At 47.0% G+C, this 16449-nt stretch overlaps 1 long non-coding RNA gene across 3 annotated transcripts; it reads right to left on the bottom strand.

Moving 5' to 3' along the window:
• Positions 1-5132: 5132 nt before the first annotated feature.
• On the bottom strand, positions 5133-11747 carry LOC309687433. 3 transcript variants are annotated; one of them, XR_014270757.1, is made up of 3 exons: positions 10988-11747; positions 5375-5577; positions 5133-5288 (listed from the first exon to the last, which is right to left on the bottom strand). It is a non-coding gene; the product is annotated as an uncharacterized lncRNA (long non-coding RNA). The 3 variants fall into 3 exon arrangements; XR_014270758.1 differs by having other exon boundaries at positions 11206-11744; XR_014270759.1 differs by lacking the exon at positions 10988-11747 and adding an exon at positions 10871-10972.
• Positions 11748-16449: the final 4702 nt, after the last annotated feature.

The raw sequence follows: 16449 nt of genomic DNA, 5'->3' as shown, positions 1-16449 counted from the left end.
AACAGCAGTAATCCCAAACAGGTCCTTGAGCCTGTTTATCATGATGCTGTGATCTACAGTATTTAAGCTGAGGTCCAACTGAACCAGAGCTGTGTTTACTCTCTAGAGTCTGCTGCCATCAAGATCTTTGACAAAATGTGGAGCCCTGACATCCTGTAACAGGAGCGTACTGGGTCAGACGTGGGAGCTGCTTAGCTCTGTAGCCCAGTCTGATGCTAGAGTACAGCTTGTCCAACGTGTTGAATCTTCTGGTAGTGCAATTTACACCTTGATGGAATTTCTGCAGCGCTATCTTCGATCCACATGATTGAAGTCCCCGCAATAATAAAACTGCATTTGGGGGGGGGTGCTACTACAATAAATACAGTTATAAGCACAGTTTAGGAGGTGGGACTGTTGGTTCCATTATAGTATGAATAAAAATACGGTTTATAAATAAGGTGTAATGTCCATGGGTGTTGGCAGTGCAGTTATGCTCCGATCAGGGTGGAGGTAGGGGATGTTTGACAGCCTGTGGGTAAAAACTTCTGTTGAGTCTGTTTGTCTTCGTCCTGATGGACCTGTAACGTTTACCAGAGGGAAGGGGGGGAGTGAGTGTCCAGGGTGTGAGGGGTCCTTGATGATGATGCTGGCTTTCTGCTGAAGTCTGCCAGTATAAATGTCTCTGAGGGGGTCAGTGAGGTGCCGATTGCCCGCTCTGCTGCCCTCACCACCCGCTGCAGTTTCCTCTTGCCCTCCATGGTGCAGCAGTTGAACCAGAGTGTGCAGCAGGAGGTCAGAAATCTCTCGATGGTGGAGCGGTTGTGGTTAATTAGCAGTCTCTGGGGTAACTGGGCCTGACGTAGTTTCCTGAGGAAGTACAGCCATTGTTGTGCTTTCCCTACCTGGTGGGAGATGTTTGTGGACCAGGTGAGGCCGGCCGAGATGTGGGCTCCGAGGAACTTAAAGCTCTCCACCCTTTCTACCTCCTCCATCAATGTAGAGGGTGGAGTGCTCAGTCGATTACCATCTCCTTGGTCTCGGCTGTGTTCAGATGCAGGTTGTTGTCGTCATCGCTTCAGATGCTGAACCTCCTCTCTGTAGCTGAATCATCGCTGTTGTCGATCAGTCCTATGATGGTGGTGTCAGCAAATTTTATAATGGTGTTACTGGTGTGGATTGGTGAACAGTTATGGGAGAAAAGTGAGTATAAGAGGGGACTGAGGACACACCCCTGTGGGACACCTACATTCAGGATGAGGGTGGAGGAGGTGTGCTCTCCCATCCTGATGTTCTGGGGTCACGCAGGAAGTCCAGTATCCAGCTGCACAGTGAGCTGCTGAGTCATGAGTTGCTTATTAACCAGTTTGTGGGGTTGGACTGTGTTGAAGGCAGAGCTGGTCCACAAACAGCATTCTCACACAGGTGTTGCTACTGTCCAGGTAAGGGCTGTGTGAAGAGCTGTTATTATGGCGTCCTCTGTCGACCTGTTTGCCCAGTATGTAAACTGGTGTGGATCGAGGTCTGCAGGGATGGCAGCTTTAATGTGCGACATGATGAGCTGTTCAAAACATTTGGTAATTATGGGTGTTCAAGCAACTGGATGATAATCATTCAAGCAGCTCACTTTGCTCTTCTTGGGCACTGGAACGATGGTGGCTGACTTAAGGCAGGATGGTACTACCGACTGTAGCAGTGAGTGTCTTGATCCCCTGCCACAGGTTTCTGGAGTTGTTTGTGTTCCTTGCTGTTTGTATTTGCGCTCGGCTTCTTTTATGCCTTTAAGCAGAGAGTGGCGTGCCTCTTTGTAGACTTGCTGGTCTCCTGATCTGAAGGCGCTGTCACGTGCTCTTAGTAGGGCTCTCACCACACTGTTGAGCCATGGCTTCTGTTTCGGGAACACTGTAACAGTCTTTGTTGTTGTTATACTCTCACTACAGAAGTTGATGTATGAGAGTACGGCAGATGTGTGGCCCTCCAAGTCTTCTGCAAATACACTCCAATTCGTGTTATCAAAACAGTCCCGTAGGGCTGTGGTGGCTTCCACGGTCCACACTCGTACTGTTTTTTCAGATGGTTTTTGCCTTTGAATTAGAGGTCTATAAGCAGGGACCAGGGACAGAGAGAGATGGTCAGAGAGTCCGAGATGAGGCGGGGAGGGCTTTGTAAGCATCTGGGATGTTGGTGCAGACTTGGTCCAGTGTGTTGTTTTCCCTCGTTGGAAAGCTCACGTTTTTAAAAAAAATCCAGGCGGGACAGATTTCAGGTTTGCATGGTTAAAATCTCCAGCCACGATCACAGCGCAGTCCGGGTGTGTTGTTAGCTGTTTATTAATGGAGCACTGGAGTAGCTCCATGGCTGACTTAGCATTAGCTTGCAGCGGCACATAAACTGCTATTATTGTGATCGCTGTGAGCTCGCTCGGCAAGTAGAAGGGTCTACACTGAACCATCATGTACTCTGTGTCCGGACAGCAGTGGACGACTTTAACTGTGTTGTTGGTGCACCAGTTATTGTTCACAAACACTAGCAGACCTCCTCCGGACTCTTTGTTCCTGTCCGCTCTGAATGTAGCGTGGCCCGCTAGCTCAATGATCATAACAGAATAATCCAAACAGTGTAAGGTGATCCGCAGTCGTAGCTCATCCATCTTGTTATTTAGTGACCGTGAGTTGGTGAGGAAGAGACTCGGAATAGCCGGTCTGTGTGGGTTAGCACATAGCCTAGCACTCAGCCCTGCTCTCTTCTGTTTCCTGTGCCTCCGTCGCCTACGCCACTTCAGCGGTGGTATGGTGGAATTAGAGTCCGTGTCCCTCCGGATCTCAGGGGGAATTGAGTCCCAGTCATTGTCAGCAAAGGTTAGCATAGTTAGCATTAGCAGTTGGTGGAAGGTAAACAACAGTGTACTCCCTTGGTACGTAAAAGGGTCTGCAATTCATTTACTCCAGGTCAGGGAAGCAATGGCTGTCCACAGTAACTGTGTCTGTACAGCAGTTATTGTTGATCTACACACACCCCACCTACTCTTCTCTAACCACGGTCCTGATTTAGCACCATGTTGTTAAGTCCGTTAGCTTGATGGCTGAATTCGGGATGAATGGATGAAGCCAGGATTCTGTGATCATAAGTACACAGCTATCCCTAATGGTGCAATCTGTCACAACCTGGAGCCTTAGTTCGTCCATTTTGTTGAAGAGGGATCTGGCATTGCTGATGAAAAGACCGGGAAGCGCTGGTTTATGAGGTTGTCTCTGTAATTCCAGCTCTGCAACCTCACTTCTGCTTCCTTTCCTTGCACCACCTTCACTGCCTTGTGCTCTGAGCTGAAGGAGCACCTGCAATGCTGGAGGACGTGTAAGTGTTATCCATCTTAGTTCTCCTTTAAAAGCACTTTGAATTATTTTTACTGGGTTTTATTTAGCGTGACTTCAGATGCATCGATGCTAAATGAAGAATTCTGCTCCTGCAGCTCTGCTGGAGTGACTGCAGGCTTCCTGAAGGAAGTTCAACCAAATGCCCAATGAGTACAGAAAATGAGCCAGGTGCCAACAGGTGGGCTTCCTGTTCAGGTGCACCCGAGGGCTCATCGTCTCCCATCTTTGAGTATAATAACTATGAATGGAGATCTCCACCCCACATAGCAGAAACTGAACTGTTGTTTTCATACTTTTTAAACAAACCTGAGGAAACACCCTCACAGCTTACAGCCTCTCAGGTAACACCTGCTGGGTATCCCATCATGTCTCAGTGTTTCTGGCCCACTGCCCGGGGCCCACGGCTTCCTGGCTCGAGTCCAGCTGGCTCGGAGGCCCGGCGCATTGGGAACCTGACGGCACGTCACTCAGAGAGACGGAGGAGAAGACAGACTTTCAGCCGGAGCTGAAGGATGACGATTTAATTACACTTCTGTCCATTCATCTGTCCATCCACACACACACACACACAGTCAGAAACACCCACACACACTCGTCAGCAGGTTCCCACACCTCACAAACAGCCCCTCCATCTTGTTCTTTTCTTGTATTTTTTCGGGTCGATGAAAAGAAACGATTCTGTTTTTACAGGCTGCTGGTTGCCGTGGTGACCGGGAGCGACCAAAAAATGTCCTGCAGGTCAAACTAGACGCCTCGACCATCAGCAGAGATGAGAAACCAGGTTGCTCAGTTTAACTGAAGCTCCAGTTTTATGACTGAAGATTATCACCTCTGCAAAAACTCTGTGTGTGTGTGTGTGTGTGTCGCGAAGTAGAGCAGCTTCAGGTTTGTGTTGTCTTTAGTGTCACAGCCTCAGTGTGAGCTGCTGTTAGACTGAACCTGAGATGTCCAGCAGGGGCAGCAGTGAGTCCGTCTCCATAGACTTCCATGTAAAAGGTTCGCAGCACAAACAAACATGTTTACAGCCTGAAACACAGACAGTCATAACACGCCCCACAGGTGTTATGAAGGCGGGGGAAATGTTTATATAACTCACCTCTTTGCATTTTTAGGGGTGTGGCCTCTTTGACTGACAGGTAGATGGTATCTGCAGTGTGGACCTCTGGACCAACCCAGTATTACAGCAAAGCGTGTACACGCTAACCTGTGTTTACATGTAAAAGTTTTAATGTCTGTTTGAATGTTTCACGTCATAATTTCCATGTTGGCTTGAAATGTCTCCCTCTGCTGGCTCTGCAGCTTACTGCACATTTGGAGGGTCACAGCATGAAATGGACACTGTGGACTGCGTGTCTGTTACACGCTTTGCTGTGATATCAGGACTGGACGTGTTTGTGCTGTTTTTAATGACATCATGTGACCAACAATATGGCTGCTGTGAGGTTACTGTACAGAGCGTCCACAAAGGCGGAGCTCCAGTTTTAGTGAAATTCAAGGATTTTGATTGGATGTTACTAATGCGCAGGTATCTGTGGTACCAAGCGTCAGCTGATGACTCCATCCTGTCATTTCTGATTGGATCAAAGCAGCCTGGAGTCCATCTTTTATTTACAGTCTACTGTGAGTAAGCACGCGTCACGCCGCTTTCACTGGTCCAGCACCAGTCAGCACTGGTGGCTGAAACAGGCTGCAATGTCAAATCAAAGGAGTCTAATCAGCATGATGACATCGTCAGCGTGATGGGCGGGTTCACGTAAACAGACTGAGACACTCGGAAAGTTTATTTTCACTCTGCTTTACTGAGGAAGATGGAAACGCTCTGACAGCGATCACAAACAGGAAGTGCACACATCAGCCTCAAACATCCAGCTGTGGCGTGATCGCCGAAGGTCAGCGACGCCTCCAAGACTGTCACACCTGAACAAGCCACAAAACCTGAGGAGGAGGAAGAGGAGGAGTTAATCAGCAGCAGATGATGAAGAGTGAAATTCAGCGTGTATGTGACGATTTCCTGTTCTCACCTGAAACTTGATGAAGGTCACAGGAAGTGTGCAGACCTCCTCACGTCCAGCAGCCTGGTGCTTGGCGCCCCCTGCAGGAAGTTCTGTCAGCGCTGTATTTTCTTTAGGTTTTGATTTTCTTGTCCAACGCTACAAAAATCAAAACCTAAAAAAACCACAGAGCCGCAGCAGCAGCACAGCGGCACCATGGGACACGCCCCTTCCTGTTTAGGAAAAAACAAACAAACCACACACTGGAGCTGTGTCCCAAAACGTTGGCTGCATCCTTCGGAGGCCGCATTTGAAGGCTGATTACGTCACAGCCAGGCGATAAAGGCTGTCCCAATTCGTCGACTCCTTCAAATGCGGCCGACAGATACGCCCTTTATTTCCCCGAATTTGAAGGATGGGTCGGGTGCGTCCTTCGTGGCCCACCATATCCCAGAATTCATAGCGCAGCTCAGCCAATTCCAGTTTCCAACAATGACAATTTACATATTTTCGCGTGAATGCAGCTGTGTAACCTTCAAATATCTGCTCGGTTTATCAAGATATCACATATTTGCAAAAGTGCTCCGACGTTTTCAGAGACGTCTGCTACCCACCAGCTCGATAGCTGACTGGTAGGGGTGCAACAATACACAAAATCCACGGTTCGATATTTTTTCGATACAAAAAATGTTCATACCTTTTTAATTTGACATTTATTAAAATTATAAATATATATTTTAACTCAAAAGTACAGTTTGATGGAGGAATCCCTCATCTTTGGAAAAGAGAGTTTATTACAGAGAAATGGCTCTTTCAAAATAAAAGCTATACTATACGCTTCTTCTGGGCTATATTCTCAGCAGCATATTAAACATATCAGGTCCCCATAAGGAGAATCCTGTGCTAACGGCTGTCTAAATGACTCGGGTAAAGTTTGTAGCATGCTTGTTGTTTTTGTCTTTGCACTAGGATGATGTCGGAGTAAATGTGCAGTCATATTCGTTGTGTTCCCACTAGTGCTGTCAGCGTTAATCTGAAATGACCTTAACGCCACAACACGGCAAATCTCCGTTAATGAGCTACCGTGGATCGCCCCGTGCGTGGGGCTGGACGACCAACACGTTAACGAGCTAACTGCGCTAACACACTAGTTCCCACCCATGTAATTGAGCATTGCGTGGCACATCCAACATACTGTTTTACTTTAGTCCATGACGCGCTTACCTTCAGGGTCATACGTCACATGAAGACCAAAATCTGAATAAATTTGCCATGTTGCAATGAGCTTCGCTTCTGTGCTTGTGCTGCGCTCAGTGGATCTGCGCTCGACAGTGCAGCCTAGGCGGAGTAGTCGAACGCAGATCCACTGAGCGCTCAAGACAGACAGCATAGTCAGAAGAAAAGTTGATAAAATAAAAATAAAAATTTTTTTTAAATTTGTATTGTTCGATACATATGCGTACCGAACCGAAAGCACTGTATCGAACTGTTCAATATCCATACGAGTATCGTTGCACCCCTACTAGCCGGGGTTCAATGGTCACTCGAGCTGGCGAGGGCAGCGGATCCCCGCTGTCTTTCGCTACTCAGGTTAAACGTGATATTTAAGTCACTCGGATAACTTAAATCGTAAAAGTAAATCGGTTTGGCTGAGATCAAAGTTATTAGATTAGATTAAATAAAACTTTATTAATCCATCGGGTGGGTTCCTCCAGGATTTTCACACAGCTGAATAAACGTCAAACAGAAAACTGATTAAACAGAAGTGTGAGACGGTCGAGAGTTTACTCCAGTGTCCTGTTATATTTAGATAGCACGGAGCAGACGGCCAAGTTCATTAAACCCCACCCAGACAGCGATGACGCAAATCTGAAGGCTGGACCGTCCAATTTCACAACCTCGCTCTTCCGGCCTTCTCGGTCTTCAAAGGACCCGGCCCACGTAGACCGCAAAGGCCGGGTCCTCAGGAGGACGCAGCCTACGCTTTGGGACACAGCTTGGGTCACAGAAACACTGCTGAGGTAATACCTGAAATCACACTTTACCCTCCCCCGCAGCCACACCTCCAAACACGTCGGTCAGCGCCGCAGTTTTCGGTCACGCCCTCCCTTAAAGAGGAAATGTCCTCCAGCCCCGATCTGCCATGATTCCTGACGGCATCCGTGCAGCGATGCAGGAATGTGGTCAGAGCTCGCGACCACTCGCTCGATGTCAGAAACACTCAGTAATAAAAGGTCAGAGCAGCGTGCCAAAAACTCAGTGTCTCCACAGGTCACGTCTCCACAGACGTGACCTGTGGAGCTGAGCGGCGGGTTTTACCGCACGGTCGCCGGGTTGGCGTCGCTACGTCAGTCCTCAGGTGGTTGAACAGGACAGGTGAGCACTCTGGGGTTCCTGTTCCTGTCACCTGCACCTGACTGTATCCAGATATCAAACATGGCCGACACCGCGGTGATCGTTACAGACCCCGATGCACACGCACAGTTGAGCCAACATCGTAAAAAAAGCTCTCCGTCATCTGAGACTGCCTCCTCAGCCTGAACACGAGGTGATCGGGGTCGTCCGGGTCAGAGTGCGCTACGTGTTTGATCCACTAACGTCCACGCCGCTGCCGCTCCAGCTGTTCGAACGCTGCGCTCAGACGTCTCCATTATACCCGAGGTCCTGACGGGCCTGTCGGAGCAGACGCTGTGCATCGGCTGGAGGTTGGACCAGCGAGCTCACCTGTGAGCCCGGCGTCACTCACTGAGCTTTCCATCAGTGCCGCAGCCCTGCTGCTGTTGCCTAGCAACAGGCTCCCTCTGCATGTCTGCAGGACCGAAGGAAGCTGCAGAGCGTCATGTTCAGCACGCAGCTCTGCAACGGCGGTGGGAGAGCACCTGCCTCAGGGCTCCATCGCATTTTTTAATCACTAGGGTTTGAGAGTAACGAAATTTCTATTCTCTGTATGTCCTGTACATGTGGCAGAATTGACAAATAAAGTTGACTTGACTTGATCACCATCGAACAGCACAGCACACCGTGTGACTCCACACTGCCTCCGATTGGTCCAGGAGAGTCGTGGTGCAACCGTGAGATCAGAGTTTAAATCTAAACGATCAGCTTCACATCGAAGCAGCCCCGCCTCCTGACGCAGACTCAGCATCCAAAAAGAGAGTGAAGCGAGGCTGCGGTAACCACGGGAAACGGCCGACGGTACAACGAGCTTCCTCCACTCACCGTCATCAGACAGATGGCTGGATTCGAGATTAAATGGAAAGCTGAACCTCGGAATGCTTCAGTGACAGCGCTGCAGAGGGCAATCACAGGAAGCAGCGTTTGGTGCAGCGTCTCACCTTTGACCCCAGCTGACCGTCACAGATTAGGTTCATTCTGCATTTACAGCTACTGACGAGCTGTCACATGACCAGGTGTTCCTGGTTTCAGTTCTGGGCCGGATCGATCAGTAATCAATCAACATTAATGAATCTGTATGGATGACCTCAGCGGGCTCGCTGCGTTACATCCTGTATGGGTGTGGAAACACTCCAACATCTTTACCATGGAAACACGTTTCCATGGTTACTGCTGGAGGATGAACAGTGAGGGCCGTTTAAGACTTTTCTACTCTGGGATCTATATGACATCATAAGCACCATACAGATGCCTGTGAGGGTCAGCCAATCAGAAGCCAGCTGTCTAAAAGGGGAGGGGCTACAGTAACTTCGGAGTATGACTTCGAGCCCTGAATCATGCTAGGTTGCCCTGAGTAAAAGATTCTGAGCATGCTGTCATGGTGACAAGCTCTGGAGATCAACACCTCCCCCGCAATCGTGGATGAGGAGCTGACACCGTCAGTCAGAGCCAATCATAACGGAGAGTTGCAGCTGCACAGACAAGAACAGGGCGCAAGTTATTACAGGCAGCGCCTGGGAAACACTTCACATAGCAGAGGGCACTGTTCCCGACTCGGAAAACTCCATTCCTCCTGGTCGTTGAGCTATCGATCCCGCTTATCGGTTCTTGCACTCGTGCTATGATCAGCTGATTTTAGTTGGCGTGTCGGAGGAGGAAAACGGCGGTGCAGTCTCCAGCGTGGATATGCACGTCACTTTTATTTTATTGCACAAAAGGGCGAGATACAAACTGCAGTCTGCTGCTAACACAACTTCACTCTTTACAAGCAACTGCACAGACAGCATGTTAATGCTGAGCTAGCCAAGAACCCAGAGTGCACCAGGTAACAAACAGATGAGCCGTCAGGCTGCAGCCTCCTCTACCTGTTCAGAATCACCGTGGCGACCGCTTTTTGTGCTGGTTTTCATTTTTGCGTTGTACCAAGACAGGGGTGAGCAACTCCAGGCCTCGAGGGCCGGTGTCCACGATCCAACACAGCTGATTCAAATGGCTAAATGACCTCCTCAACCTGTCTTGTAGTTCTCCAGGGGCCGGGTAATTAACTAATCATTTGATTCAGGTGTGATATCTAAAACCTGCAGGACACCGGCACTCGAGGCCTGGAGTTGCCCACCCCTGTACTAAGAAAAAGACCTGAGAGAGGTGCGTGCTGCTATGTGGGGCTGTAGCCTCATGGTTATATCGTTAGATGGTGATTATAAGCGCTTCAGATCATTTTACAGAGGAACATGAAAGTAACGAATAGTAGAACGAAGTGTTCTGTGTAATATGTTACCGAGTACAAAGAAGAAGGAAACCTCAGCACGCTCAAACATGCGACCCACAGCGTGTGATTCATTTACATGACTGTAATGTCTTAGTGATGCTGGTGAAAAACAATCCATAAGAGAATCAATACTGGAATCGCTAAATTCCTATCAGTTCCCATCCCTGGCCAGCTGATGACATAATGTTAAACTGCAACATGAAATGTGGACCTCGGCATCCATGCACAGAAACATCGCTCAGCTGGAAATGAATCCGCAGTAATCCTTATGACAGGCAGGCAGCTGAACACTCTGAAATCTGACTGTCAGAGCAGCACCTGAACAGAGCGTCGTAAATAAAGCAGAGTCCATCATTATTTTAATTTCACACGCAGAGACCAGCTGTCAGTTTACCTTCTTATAAATATACATCATCTTTTCTAAAGAAAGCTCGTTTGTATAAATATGAAGATGCATTTGTGGTTTCCCTGTAAACGTCAAGCTACACCACTCCGTGCGGATGCTTCAGATTATAAAGATGAAGCGTTTAAATGCTGGCGGACATGTTCTCCCCTTTTATTGTTTCATATGACATATTTATTTTAATCGTAGACACGAAAAGGCGTTTTGATATTCACATATGTGCACACAACAAGAACATCTCCACACTGAAGGTTAAAATGTACGCTGACAGCCTGCAGTTACCCGCTGATAAACCTTAAAAGGGGCGCACTCCGAACTCCATTGAAGAAATCTCCGTTTTAACGTTGGTGTTAAATTTCCCGGGATGGCGAAGGAAACCCTTCAGATCGTTTAGCGGCCGGTAACGGCAGGCTGTGCCGCTGTTTTCGGCAGCCTCGTGTGTCCCCCCAGTTATTTGTACCTGGACGGGAGGACTGATGTTTCTACCCAGTCACGTAGGTTTCGGCGCCGCTCACGAGAATGGTATTTATCGACGACAGCGACACATAAAAACGCTAAAAAGGTTCGTTTGTCTTACACGAAGCTTCCTTATGGGTGAGCCGAATTGAAGGGCGGCTCCTCGGCTCTCACTGTGGACAGTACACCGCAGCTCAGGCGGGAAAGACGGGAGCGGTCAGCGCCAGGAGCGAAAACCGGGATTTCTGACGGCTGCTTCGGAGCTAGCCGTTAGCAGCTGCTGCTAGCGCTGCCGCAGCGGTCAGCCACCGCTGCTGCAGTGCGGACGGACGGACTCACGGGCAGAGCGCGGACCGCTGCCGGTGTTCCCCGGCCCCGCGGACAGGCCGCTGGCTCCCGGCGAGGATTCCTCCTGGACCGCGAGCCTCACCGTCGATCCATCGGGGCGTCAGGACCGGACCCTCCGTCTTCACCGTTCGGTGCCAAGATGTCTGCGCCGCGGCGGAGCTCCGCGTAAGCTGACGGAGCCCCGCCGGCCGCGTCCCACTCAGAGCACCGCCTTCCTCCCCCGGGACACTCCCTGCCCTGCGGGACCCCAGCGGCTCCCTGTGCCAGCGGCCCGGGGCCTGGTGTCGGTGTGGTTCGAACACCGGCGCGTCCCGGACCCCGCCGTGCCCGCTCCCGGAGCCCGAGGCGGCAGCTGAACGGTTTGGGACGCGTCCCAGCAGAAAAGAGCGAACCGTGAACGCGAGCCAGTGACGTCACCGTCCGGGCCCAGACATCAGGGGTCCCCAAAGACCAAGGTTAGGCTTCAGGGTGACCGTGGGAGAACGTGTTCACCAGAGGCGGAGCCAGACATTTGAAACACCCGGGGCTTAGCCCTAAAGGGTAGTATGTATGTGGGATTTTTTTTTTTTTTTTGGGGGGGGGGGCAAGGCTGGACTGGGACAAAAAATCGGCCCGGGCATTTTGACTAGAGACCGGCCCACCAGGATAAAGATTGAAAATGTGACGTCATTCAGGGATAAAACCGCAAAGGATTCTGGGAACTTGTGGCAAGAGGTACTAGCGCACGCAGGCTTTCAATTGAACTCAGTTACACAGCGATAAAAAGAAACCCAAAAAATGGCAAGAAGCTGTTGTATTATTAACTTCAATAGCCGGTCGCATGACAGCCACGGGAAGCCGATGGGTAAAGAGATCGTTTTTTTTTTTTATCGGATTACGTCGTTGAAGAGAAATTTTTTAAGCCATGTTTCCGAAGTAAGAGCCGACGGATGGTCTGGATATACCAAATATAACGTCCCAGAACACTCCAGCTCACATGTTAGTCTGCTCCAAGCATTCCCACAAAGGTCAGAGTTTTGTAGTAGTTAATACGTCATTTTTCTTAACATAATTGGTGATATAGGTTACAAGCAAGTCTGGCGCTGAACAGAAATTGTCGCGCTATGCTCCTTTATTTATTGTGCATAAATAGTAAATTGTCCTGACACAATATTGTGTTTCGCTTCTGTTATTACCATGGTACATTGACAAAAACATATACTTTTATTCACAGGATAAAACAGTTGTTTTGTATCACTTATTGTCCATTGCGATTACAACATACAATATTATTGTCACTGCTACATTTCTGTAATGCTACTGTAACTGGTTTCTGCTTCATCCCGCTGCAACAGTTCGGCCCAAACAGACTCCTCGACTCTGCGTTGTGTAGTGTTTTTAAAAAGACAAGGAGTCTCTGATCGATCGTTGCCACTTTATTTCCTGAATGGAAACAACGGTGTATTATCAGTGCACAAGCTCGCCATACACCACTCCGCACAGCACACTACGGCAGAACATCTCATTAGCATTCCGCTTTAGCATACAGTTTCACACATTACAGTTTTTTACAGACGCTAGGACACATTTCTCAATACTTAGGTCACTTTTGCAAAACTCTTCACACAATTCTCCTAACTGACCCTCAGCTTGGCAAAGCAGTTCATTCCACATTCAAAATGCACTACAACTACCAAAACACTTCATTCAGGTCTCAAATAAAAACATTCCTCCAGAACACTAGCAAAGGTTGACAGCCGACAAACACACTTTGTCACCCACAAAACAATGACCTAAAAAACACTAACAACATGTAGCATTACACAGTGTTTACTTGTGTAAAACAAGGACACATCTCTGTTTATAATTTCAATATATGTTACTGGAATGAATCAGACATCATGTATTTATGTTTATGTATTTTTATTTTTTTGCACTAAGTAATCCCAAAATACAAGAATTTGTATACACACCATCCACTGATACACATACAATAGTAATGCTAATCTACTCGGTCTTCTCCATTTGGCCACAGGTTCTCATCCACATCACATCTTATGTCATCTTGGGCAACACACCTAGGAAAGAATCTTCTGGCATGCCAGAATTGAAGGAGTTGAAAAATTGAAGGAGTAACAACTGTGTAGATGTTCATCCACAATGAGAATCAGCTGTGGCTGGTTAAACTGCATTGTTAGATTTAAAATATGTTTCAGTAAAATATTGCCGTTGGATTTTGCTGTCTTTTCAAGTTTTGCATTGTGTTATTGTTTTGACCATGAGTTTAACAGTTTTGAAAACAGTATGTAAGCACATGCAAAATGTCCTGTCCGTACAAAGGTTTTTGGCAGTTGTTGTGTCTGAGTGAGAAGATGATTCATGTAATTTGAGAGATGTAGTCATTGAATGCATTTTGTGCCAAAACAATGATAACTGGTCCTCAGTTTAGCCCACATAGACTTCTGTTGTGCTCACTGTGTGAGGAGTTTTGCAAACGTGACCTAAGTATTGAGAAATGTGTCCTAGCGTCTGTAAAAAACTGTAATAAACAAATGAAAAGTACATAAAACTGGTGTTGGACATGTGTCCACTAAGCACTTATTACACTCGGTGCTCGTCAGCTAATCAAACATGTTTTATGTGTCTGTACTACTTAGCTATATTGTGTGCGGAACAATACAACTCACCTCTCGTATGGCTACGGCAGACTGGCAGCGATTACTGCAGCCAGCCTCACCTAACCAGCCACACTGAGAGCGGGGCGGGGGGGGGGGGGGGGGGGGGGGCGCTGTTTCCCCATTACACTGATATTTGTGGCAAGTGGAATAATACCACATAAACACTGTTACACTACCAGAAATTATTTCCACTACTAATTAATTACCGTTGAGCTCAAAGGTCCTAGTAATAAACTGTTAATGAATGTGTATTTATGAAGACGATTTGTGAGACTGGTAAACTTATGATACGTACAATAGTCTTTCGTCCTACACGGTGCATTTCAAGGTCCTGCACCCATCCGTCGGTAAACTGTACCTGGGCTTGTTGCAGTGACCTGAAGTTACTAAACTTCATGAGTGTATGCACTCACTCCAAGAACCGTGTAATTATAAATCTGAGCGTGGTGAAAGTGGGCAGCACACTGACGTCTTTTGTCCACTCTGTGTGCTCGTAAGGGTCTGACCCTTTCACTCCTTTGATTTTTTCCTCGTATCTTTTCTTTGTCTTTTCGTCGAGTCTGTCTTTGTACGGACCGGCATTGTTCTCCTTTTGTTTTGTACATTCCTTTTTTGTGCGGCAAAGAAAAAAAAAGAAGGTATTGGAACCGGAGAATGAACGTTTTGCGGTGCTGCAAATGCTTGCATTTGATGCGGTACTTGGATTGTTTTGCCACGAGTTCCCGGCATGCAATGCGCGAAAATCACGTGATTGCTAAACAAGGGGGAGGGTGCATCCAGCCTCCTCGGCTGTAATTGGTCCAGCCCAGAGTCGATCATGACCAATTGGCCAATCCAACACCTTTCATTATATATACCCTTCCTAAAAAATAAAAATAAAAATAAAAAATAAAAAAATATCCATCGGCCCATAAAAACAAAAAATCGCCAGCGGCCCACCGGGCAAATGCCCGGTATGCCCGATGGCCAGTCCAGCTATGGGGGGGGGGGTTTAGAAATGACTGAAAGATTAATTGGCTCTGTTTTGAGTTTTGTTCAAAAAAATGACTTCATATAGGGAAAAATATATATCACATGTGCAGGACACCTTAAACTAGTTTTTTAATTAAGCAGCGAGGCAGAACAAAGTCAGGGCTGTATCAAGACACAAGGCCTAAACCCCAATTCAACCAGACCCAGAACTGATCCGGAATTAATAATGATAATGAATTGGATTTATATAGCGCTTTTCAAGGCACCCAAAGTGCTTTACAATGCCACTATTCAGTCACACACTGGTGGAGGCAGCTACAGTTGTAACCACAGCTGCCCTGGGGCAGACTGACAGAAGCGAGGCTGCCATATCGCACCATCAGCCCCTCTGGCCAACACCAGTAGGCAAGTAGGGTAAAGTGTCTTGCCCAAGGACACAACGACCAGGACAGAGAGCCCAGGGATCGAACCGGCGACCTTCCGGTTACAGATGCGATTCCCAACCCCCTGAGCCACAGCCAAGTGCAAAATCAGGACTACTGAGGACTTAACCAAGACAGAACCAGAATCAGAACTAGATGATAGCAGCACTAAAAATCATCATAGACCTGCACTACACTTATTTTTTTAATTCTACCAAAGTTTATATAATTATTTAGCCTTGTTGTGCAAACAAGCTGCAGAACTTAATAAATATACACGAGGTACGAGATACATGAGGACCTGTGATACGCTGATACTTCTGGTAAACAACCATTTGACTAACATGTGTGTCTCACCTGCTCTTGTTCCCTCTCTTCCTCTTTGTGCTGACAATCATCAAATATACAGTTATACAGATATTTACAAACTCTTCAGATAAAAACACTTTTTTAATTGTAACATCAAATCAGACTAAATGTTTATTTTTTAGATAAATATAAAAACATATTTGTTAACTTTAAGAGTAAAGAGAGAAACTGTCTGTATTTCTTGTAAATGGCACCAAATTGTATTCAAATTGAGCCACACTTATGGAGCTCCACAGTTCTGTTCCTGGTGTTTTGTTGACATCTCCTGATGTTCCCATGTCAAAGAAACAGGCTCTGTGTTTTGCCTTATATGCATCCACAGCTGTGCCACCAGTTTACTCACATGGACTCTACGAACCAATCAGAAGCTTCTTCAGCTCAGAATGGAATCGTCTGCAGTTTCTTATTAATTTACAATAAACTTAGTGTACATGTACTCCTACATTTGATGAAAGTGATAAAAATAGAAGCTCTCTCTCTCTTTATTCTGACATTTAACTAATTCAAAAGATGTTTCAATATTTATCTAAAACAAAAGTTGACTCTAAATTGATGTTGTACAGTAAAAACTGTTCTTGTGTTTTCCATAAAGTGTAAATATCTGGTTTCAGCTGTGAATATCCTGCTGTGTGTTGAAGTTCCTCTTGTTTTCATAGAAATATACTGAACAACATACAAAGCATAATATATAAAATAACATCTGCCAGAGTTTTTTCTTTGAAAGAAGCTCCTTATGTCCATGCTTGTACATCAGTGCATTACTGAAACCAGTTTAGAGAGTTTATTTAGCCGTGGAGGGAAACAACTGAAAATAT

The sequence above is a fragment of the Aulonocara stuartgranti genome (genome assembly GCF_965226115.1).
Source record: "Aulonocara stuartgranti genome assembly, chromosome: 14".
In the NCBI taxonomy this organism is placed as follows: domain Eukaryota; kingdom Metazoa; phylum Chordata; class Actinopteri; order Cichliformes; family Cichlidae; genus Aulonocara; species Aulonocara stuartgranti.
This window is presented reverse-complemented; position numbering and strand designations above follow the sequence as displayed.